General features: G+C 48.2%; 1 pseudogene; it reads right to left on the bottom strand.

Annotated features, from left to right (window-relative positions):
* Positions 1-510: 510 nt before the first annotated feature.
* Positions 511-1384, bottom strand: LOC117080743 (annotated as a pseudogene).
* Between the last annotated feature and the right edge of the window lie 7041 nt (positions 1385-8425).

The following is an 8425-nucleotide window of genomic DNA, read 5'->3' as shown; positions in this document are numbered from 1 at the left end:
AAAAAAAACCCAGAAATTTATTGTCTCACAGTTCTGGAGGCTGGAAGTTCAAAATTAAGGTGTTAGCAGGGTGAGTTTTTTTTCTTGTTAAACAAAGAATGCTTTATTAATACAAATACACATAAACCCTAAAGCATCAAGAAATTTAAATATTTATGTCATAGCATGGCCAGGCACGGTGGCTCACACCTGTGGTCCCAGCACTTTGGGAGGCCGAGGTGGGCAGATCACCTGAGGTCAGGAGTTTGAGACCAGCCTCTACATGGAGAAACCCTGTCTCTACTCAAAATACGAAATTAGCTGGGCGTGGTGGTGCATGCCTGTAATCCCAGTTACTTGGGAGGCTGAGGCAGGAGAGTTGCTTGAACCTGGGAGGTGGAGGTTGTGGTGAGCTGAGATCGCGCCATTGCACTCCAGCCTGGGCAACAAGAGCAAGACTCCGTCTCAAAAAAAAAAAAAAAAAAAAAAATATATATATATATATTTATGTCATAGCAAACAGGTGGCAATTCAACATCCAGTGTCAACAGAAGGGTTGAAAGAGACTACAACAGATTGGGTTCCCATGATGGAGAGGGCATCTTCACAGGTGGAGGCAGGCCCGGCTGAAAAAGCTTTTCAAGCTCTCTCTCCTTATCAAGGATCATAAGAGGTACTCCACTCAAGGGGAGGCCTGTAATCTGGTGCTCTTCAGGTTGGTTAAAACTCTCAAAATCTAGAAGATTGAAGTGAAATAATTTTTCTATTTCTGGATAACATTATCTGAGGCAGGAACAGAGCTTTTTGCTTCAACAGTCTTCCTGGTCATCTTTTTGGCAGAGAAATTTGGGTGTTTTAGTTTGAGGAGTCTGTTGGTCTTTACTCGCGTTTCTGTAGCCTTGTTGACAGTTCCAAAAGCCTTTCTGGTAGCTTTAGGTAAGGCTGGTAAAGCACCGGACATTTTGCCAACACATGGTGTTGAAACTTGAGATCTCCCCTTTACGGCTTTGATTGAAGGTCCAGATCCCAGCTTCAGCCTATCTTTAGGGGCTGCCTGGATACCTGGTTCTCCATTCTCCTTATCAATATAGATCAGAGCAGGGTGGGTTCCTTCTAAGGGTTCCGGGGGAGCATCTGTTCCATGCCTCTGTCTTTGCTTCTGGTAGCCCCAGGCATTCCTTGGCTTGTGGATGCATCTCTGCAGTGTTCCATCTCCACATGGTGTTCTCCTTGTGTGTCTGTGTCTTCTTGCCTGGACACCAGTCATATTGGGTTAGGGGCCCACTCTGCTCCAGTAGGACCTTATCCTGACAAATCACATCAGTAACAGCCCTATTTCTAACATGGTCACGTTCTGAGAACTTCACTATATCTTTTTTGGGGCCGCAGTTCAACCCATGACATACCCCTGAAAGATGAAAAGAGTAGAATTTGGGACATTATATTTCTAAGTAGTTAGAAAAACTACTTTTGTTCATCTAATAAAGGAGGTATTTGAAGTTGCCCCTTCAGCTTTAATGTTTTTAAAAACTGTTGACTCTAGGGTTTGCCTGATGGGTTAAAGGCTATCCCAGTTTTAGCCGCAGGTCAGTCATTTCACCTGCACCCTTCTTTGCCCTCAGGTGTGGATTAAGGACCTGGAGGCTGGAGGGGTTTTTCCTTTAGCAAGTGTTCCTATGACAAAATACTGAGCTGTTGACTGAGGCTGGGAAGAGGGGATATCCTTAGGACTCCTGTAGAGGGCTTATTCCAAGCTGTCTCTAAAGCCTCTTAGGCAGTGGGCTTTTGGGATGAGGACTGACACACCTTGCATGCCTGGAGGATGCTGGGCCACTGGGAGCTGGCTCTTCCTACTCTGCTCCAGGCTAGGGACCGAAGAAGCCCAATGAGTCATTTGCACAGCTGCAGTGAGTCCAAGAAGAGGGCTTCTTACCTGGTTTTGCCCATTCCTGAATCAAGAATCATTTCAGCGTTAGGTGGGATCCATCCAGACCAGTCACCTAGACATTTCCTTAAATTGGGATTTTTTTTTTTTTTTTTTTTTTGAGACAGAGTCTCACTCTGTCCCCCAGGCTGGAGTGCAGTGGTGCGATCTCTGCTCATTGCAAGCTCCACCGCCCGGGTTCACACCATTCTCCTGCCTCAGTCTCCCGAGTAGCTGGGACTACAGGCGCCCACCACCACACCCAGCTAATTTTTTGTATTTTTAGTAGAGACAGTGTTTCACCGTGTTAGCCAGGATGGTCTTGATCTCCTGACCTCATGATCTGCCCGTCTCAGCCTCCCAAAGTGCTGGGATTACAGGCGTGAGCCACCGTGCCTGGCCAATTGGAATTTTTTTAAGCAAAAAAAAGGATATATTGAGAATGATGGAACTCCTGGTCTAAAATGAGAACTATATATAACTCCTGGATTTTTGCCTTTCCCTCAACTCCCCTGCAATGGATTGAATGTTTGCGTCCCCCACAAATTCTTATGTTGAAATTCTAACCCTCAATAGAACAGTATTAGAAGGTGGGACTTTTGGAAGATAATTAGATGATAAGAGTAGACCCCTCATGAATAGGATTCGTGCCCTTGAATAAGAGCCACAGAGAGCTCTCCAGCCTTCTGTCTGTCATGTGAGGAGACAATGAGAAGACAGTAGTCTTCAACCCGGAAAAAGGCTTGTACCAGAGCCTGACCAAGCTGGCACCTATCTCAGATTTCCAGCTTCTGGAACTGTGAGAAATCCATTTCTGATTTTTATTGGCCACCGGTCTATTGTATTTTTATGGTAGCAGCATGAACAGACTAAGGCCTGTTGGCTTTACTTTCACAATGGAAACCAGTCTTTTCACTCCTCATTCTCTGCTGCTTCCTTTCTAATTCAAGCTACCATCACCGCTCCTCCGGACCCCTACACCCATCTTCCAGCTGGTCTCCCTCCTCCATCCCTGTCTTGTACAATTCATCCTCCACCTAGAAGCCAGAGTGGTGTTTTAGAAACCTGAATCCAAGCATGTTCTCTCTCTGTTAAAACTCTCCAATGCATTTAAAAATATCCACAATCTGCCCCCCCCCCCCCCGTTTACCTTTATCTGACACCACTCGTGTTGATTTTTTTTTTTTTTTTCTGACAGAGTCTCACTCTGTCACTCACGCTGGAATGCAGTGGCACGATCTTGGCTCACTGCAGCCTCTGCCTCCTGGGTTCAAGTGATCCTCCTGCCTCAGCCTCTTGCCGTAGCTGGGATTACAGGTGCATGCCACCACGCCTGACTAAGTTTTGTATTTTTAATAGAGACAGGGTTTTGCCATGTTGGCCAGTCTGGTCTTGAATTCCTGGCCTCAAGTGATCTACCCGCCTCTGACTGCCAAAGTGCTGGGATTACAGGTGTGAGCCACCTCACCCAGCCTCATGTTGGTTCATTTCTTGTTACTGTCTTTTCCTTCGCCCACCCTTACCCTCCTCTCCCCTTAGAATGTACACCTTTGAAAGAAGGGGCCTTGTTTGTCTTGATCATAGAGACAGGGCTGTGCCTGGCACTAGGTGGATGCTCAGTCAATATGTTTATAACGCAAATGGCAGAGACAGAAATTTAGGCAAGCCACCGTGGGTTTTCTGTATTCAGTTCTGATACCGACTTTCAGTTCTTTTCACCAAAGAATTGGCAAGAGTCCCGAGCTGGAGGGAATCGTTGTGACTTCTCTTCTAGGCTCTGCAGATAGCCTTCTGTGTGTCCCAATATTGTTCTTTTCGCACACCGATCCATGGCTTGGTGGCCCTTTTCACGTACAGCTTTCATTCTCGCCAACGTAGTTATGCAATGATTGTGTCAAGTACCGGAACATTCCACTAGAGGGCAGTAGAATATAGTGTTCAGAGTTTGGGATCTGAAGCCATTGACTGCCTTGCCATCTATTCTCTTCCAGGAATCATTCTGGAGAGAGGGCAGCAATCATTTTGAACTGTGATGATATGAGGGCAACCACCTAGGGATGGCAGAAGAGCAAGCTGGATCAAATGGCCATATAACACAAAAATCGCTATGGTTAAGAACTTAGTACCCCCTGCCCCTCCTTCCTGCCCCCTAAGGGCAGGCTGCCTGGGTTAAAAAGGGGAGGGAGAGGGAGATGATGTACATTACTCCTGCTCACATCCCACCGTCCAGAAAATACTGCTTGCTGAAGGGTTATATGGCTACACTTCCCTATAAGAAAGGCTGTGAAATGTAGCCTTTTTTCTTGGTGGCCAAAGACCTATCATGGAAGAATGGGAAAATGGATATTGGAAGTTAACTGGCAGTTTCTGCCACAATTTTTTTTTTTTTTTTTTTTTTGAGACGGAGTCTCGCTCTGCCCCCAGGCTGGAGTGCAGTGGCGCGATCTCGGCTCACTGCAAGCTCCGCCTCCTGGGCTCACGCCATTTTCCTGCCTCAGCCTCCGGAGTAGCTAGGACTACAGGTGCCCGCCGCTTCGCCCGGCTAATTTTTTTGTATTTTTAGTAGAGATGGGGTTTCACTGTGTTAGCCAGGATGGTCTCGATCTCCTGACCTCGTGATCCGCCCACCTCAGCCTCCCAAAGTGCTGGGATTACAGGCGTGATCTGCCACAAATTCTTAAAGCAGCTGAGGTTAAATAATCTGAGTTAAGGCTGGGCGCAGTGGCTCATGCCTGTAATCCCAGCACTTTGGGAGGCTGAGGCAGGGGGATCACAAGGTCAGGAGTTTGAGACCAGCCTGGCCAATATGGTGAAACCGTGTCTCTACTAAAAATACAAAAATGTGGCAGGTGCATGTAATCCCAGCTACTCGGGAGGCTGAGTCAGGAGAATCACTTGAAACTGGAAGGTGGAGGTTGCAGTGAGCCGACATCGTGCCACTGCACTCCAGCCTGGGCAACAAGAGCAAAACTCCGTCTAAAAAGAAAAAAAAAATCTGAGCTAAATAATCTGGGCTTTTGTTAGGGCAAGGGATTTCCAAGGTGATTCAGACCCAAGCCACTGGTCATCAGGCTTTGCTTCCTTCTTTGTAGTTAAACTTAACTTGTTATGTCAACTAGATTTTTGGATTTTATAGCCTGGAACCTCCCCCAGGGATGCACTTTTAGAATCCCCTATAGCTGGTGTCCTATCATTATGATTATGCAAAACTGGTCTGTTAGTATTATTAAAAACTTTTGTTTGCCTTATTAGCATCTTATTATATTTAGTAGCGCCATCTGGAAGTTTCATCTACTAGTGAGAGGTGACAACACGCTAGCAGCCCTCGCTGGCTCTGGGCACCTCCCCGGCCTCGGCTCTAGCCGCGCTTGAGAAGCCCTTCAGCCCGCTGCACTGTGGGAGCCCCTCTGTGGCTGGCGGAGGCCGGAGCCGGCTCCCTCTGCTTGCCGGGAGGTGTGGAGGGAGAGGCGCAGGCGGGAACCGGGGCTGCGAGCGGCCTGGCCAGCGCGAGTTCCGGGTGGGCGCGGGCTCGGCGGGCCCCGCACTGGGAGCGCCTGCAGGCGCTGCCAGCCCGGGCAGTGAGGGGCTTAGCACCCGGGCCACCAGCTGTGGAGGGTGCCCAGGGTCCCCTAGCCGTGCCGCCGGCCCATGCCGCTCTAATTCTTGTTGGGCCTCAGCCCCTCCTGGTGGGGCAGGGCTTGGGACCTGCAGCCCACCATGCCCAAGACCCCCACCCGTGGGCTCCCTCCGAGCCTCCCCGACAGGCACCACCCCATGCTCTGCAGCACCCAGTCCCATCAACCTCCCAAGGGCTGAGGAGTGCTGGAGCAGGCAGGACTGGCGGGCAGCTCTGCCCACGCCACTGCCTGGGATCCACTAGGTGAAGCCAGCTAGGCTCCTGAGTCCCCTGAAGACTTGGAGAACTTTTATGTCTAGCTAAAGGATTGTAAATGCACCAGTCAGCACTCTGTGTCTAACTCAAGGTCTGTAAAGGCACCAATCAGTGCTCTGTGTCTAGTTAATCTAGTGGGGACTTGGAGAACTTTTCTGTCTAGCACTCTGCCTCTAGTTAAAGGATTGTAAACACACCAATCAGTACTCTTGGTCTAGCTCAAGGTTTGTATATACACCAGTCAGCACTCTGTGTCTAGCTAAAGGTTTGTAAATGCACCAATCAGCATTCTGTGTCTAGCTAAAGGTTTGTAAACACACCAATCAGCACCCTGTCAAAATGGACCAATCTGTTCTCTGTAAAATGGGCCAATCAACTCTCTGTAAAATGGACCAATCAGCAGGATGTGGGTGGGGTCAGATAAGCGAATAAAAGCAGGCTGCCCTAGCCAGCAGTAGCAACCCTCTGGGGTTTCCTTACGTGCTGTGGAAGCTTTGTTCTTTTGCTCTTTGCAATAAATCTTGCTGCTGCTCACTCTTTGGTTCCACACCACCTTTCACTTGCTATTATGACCTATTTTTCCTTAGAATTTGGGGGCCAAATACCAGGCACCTGTTGGCTAGTTAAAAGTGACTAGTGTGGCTGCCAGACTAAAGACATGGATGTCAGGCTTTCTGGCAAAGGACTCTCTAATAACCCCCGACTCTTCGGAGTTGGGAGCGTTGGTTTGCCTGGACCCAGCTTCTGCTTTTCCTGTACTTCTGGGCTGAGCCGAGGGTCGACAGAGGGGAAAACCATTGAGCTCCGGGGTCCTGACAACAAGTTGGTTGGCCCTGTGGCCTTGAGCGGAACTCTCAAAGTCGTGTTGCCCAAGCGAGACTCGCCCATCTATTCTATCTACCCTGACCCTTACCTCCTGGGTCCTAACGCCTGTCAGACAAACTTCCTCTTGCCTCTCTTCTCCAAGATTGGTCCTGCTTCTAAAAATCACTCCCTGTTTCTGGTACTTTTCTAATTTCTCCTATAAGACTGATTTCTAGTATAAACTTCAGGACTCTGTTACCTTCTTTAGGTACCCAGAGTCACCAATCAGAAAGACATAATTTTTGCCCAAAACCCCATCGTAGGGGGGACTATCCAGAATTTTAGGATCCCTCCTCAGACAAGCAGGCCTAACAAAAGCTATTCCTGAAGCTAGGATATCGGGAGCCTCAGAAATCGTTTCCTTCCTATTCATATAAGTGAGGACAACAGGTGTCACTCTTCCAACCCTGGAGATCTCTTCCCTCCCTCAGGGTATGGCCCTCCACTTTGCTTTTGGGGCATAACATCTTTATAGGACATGGGCGAAGTCCCAGTACTAACAGGAGAATGCTTAGGACTCTTAACAGGTTTTTGAGAATGTGTTGATAAGGGCCACTAAATCCAATTTTTCTCGGTCCTCTTTGTGGTCTAGGAGGACAGCCAAGGGTGGAGGTTTTCGAGAATGCATCGGTAAGGGCCACTAAATCCGACCTTCCTCCGTCCTCTTTGTGGTCTGGGAGGAAAACTAGTGTTTCTGATGCTGTATCGGTGAGTGCAACTATTCCGATCAGCAGGGTCCAGGAACCGTTGTGGGTTCTTGGACGGGTTGTTTCTGCTGCTGCGTTGGTGAGCGCAACTATTCTGATCAGCAGGGTCCAGGGACTGTTGCAGGTTCTTGGGCAGGGGGAGAAACAAAACAAACTGAAACCATGGGCAGGTTTGTCTTTCAGATGGGAAATGCTCAGGCATCAACAGGCTCACCCTTGAAATGCATCCTAAGCCACTGGGACCAATTTGACCCGCAAACCCTGAAAAAAAGGTGGCTCATTTTTTCTGCACTATGGTCTGGCCCCAATGTTCTGTCTCTGATGGGGAAAAATGGCCACCTGAGGGAAGTACAAATTACAATACTGTCTTGCAGCTTGACCTTTTCTGCAAGAGGGAAGGCAAATGGAGTGAAATACGTTATGTCCAAGCTTTCTTTTCATTGAAGGAGAATACACAACTATGCAAAGCTTGTAATTTACATCCCACAGGAAGACCTCTCAGCTTACCCCCATATTCTAGCCTCCCTATAGCTCCCCTTCCTGTTGATGATACTCCTCCTCTAATCTCCCCTGCCTAGAAGGAAATAAACAAAGAAATCTCCAAAGCACCACAAAAACCCCCAGGAAATTGGTTATGTCCTCTACAAGCTGTAGGGGGAGGGGAATTTGGCCCAACCTGGGTATATGTCCCCTTCTTCCTCTCTGATTTAAAGCAGATCAAGGCAGACCTGGGGAAGTCTTCAGATGATCCTGATAGGTACATAGATGTCCTATAGGGTCTAGGGCAAAACTTCAACCTTGCTTGGAGAGATGTCATGTTACTGTTAGAGCAAACCCTGGCCTTTAATGAAAAGAATGTGACTTTAGCTGCAGCCTGAGAGTTTGGAGATACTTGGTATCTTAGTCAAGTAAATGATAGAATGACAGCCAAAGAAAGGGATAAATTCTCTACCGGTCAGCAAGCCACCCCAGTATGGATCCCCACTGGGACTTTGACTCAGATCATGGGGACTGGAGTCATAAACATCTGTTGACCTGTGTTCTAGAAGGACTAAGGAG

This window comes from Trachypithecus francoisi, unplaced genomic scaffold (genome assembly GCF_009764315.1).
Source record: "Trachypithecus francoisi isolate TF-2019V2 unplaced genomic scaffold, Tfra_2.0 Lachesis_group8, whole genome shotgun sequence".
Lineage (NCBI taxonomy): Eukaryota > Metazoa > Chordata > Mammalia > Primates > Cercopithecidae > Trachypithecus > Trachypithecus francoisi.
Note: the sequence above shows the minus strand (reverse complement) of the source record. Positions and strands in the feature narration are given on the sequence as shown.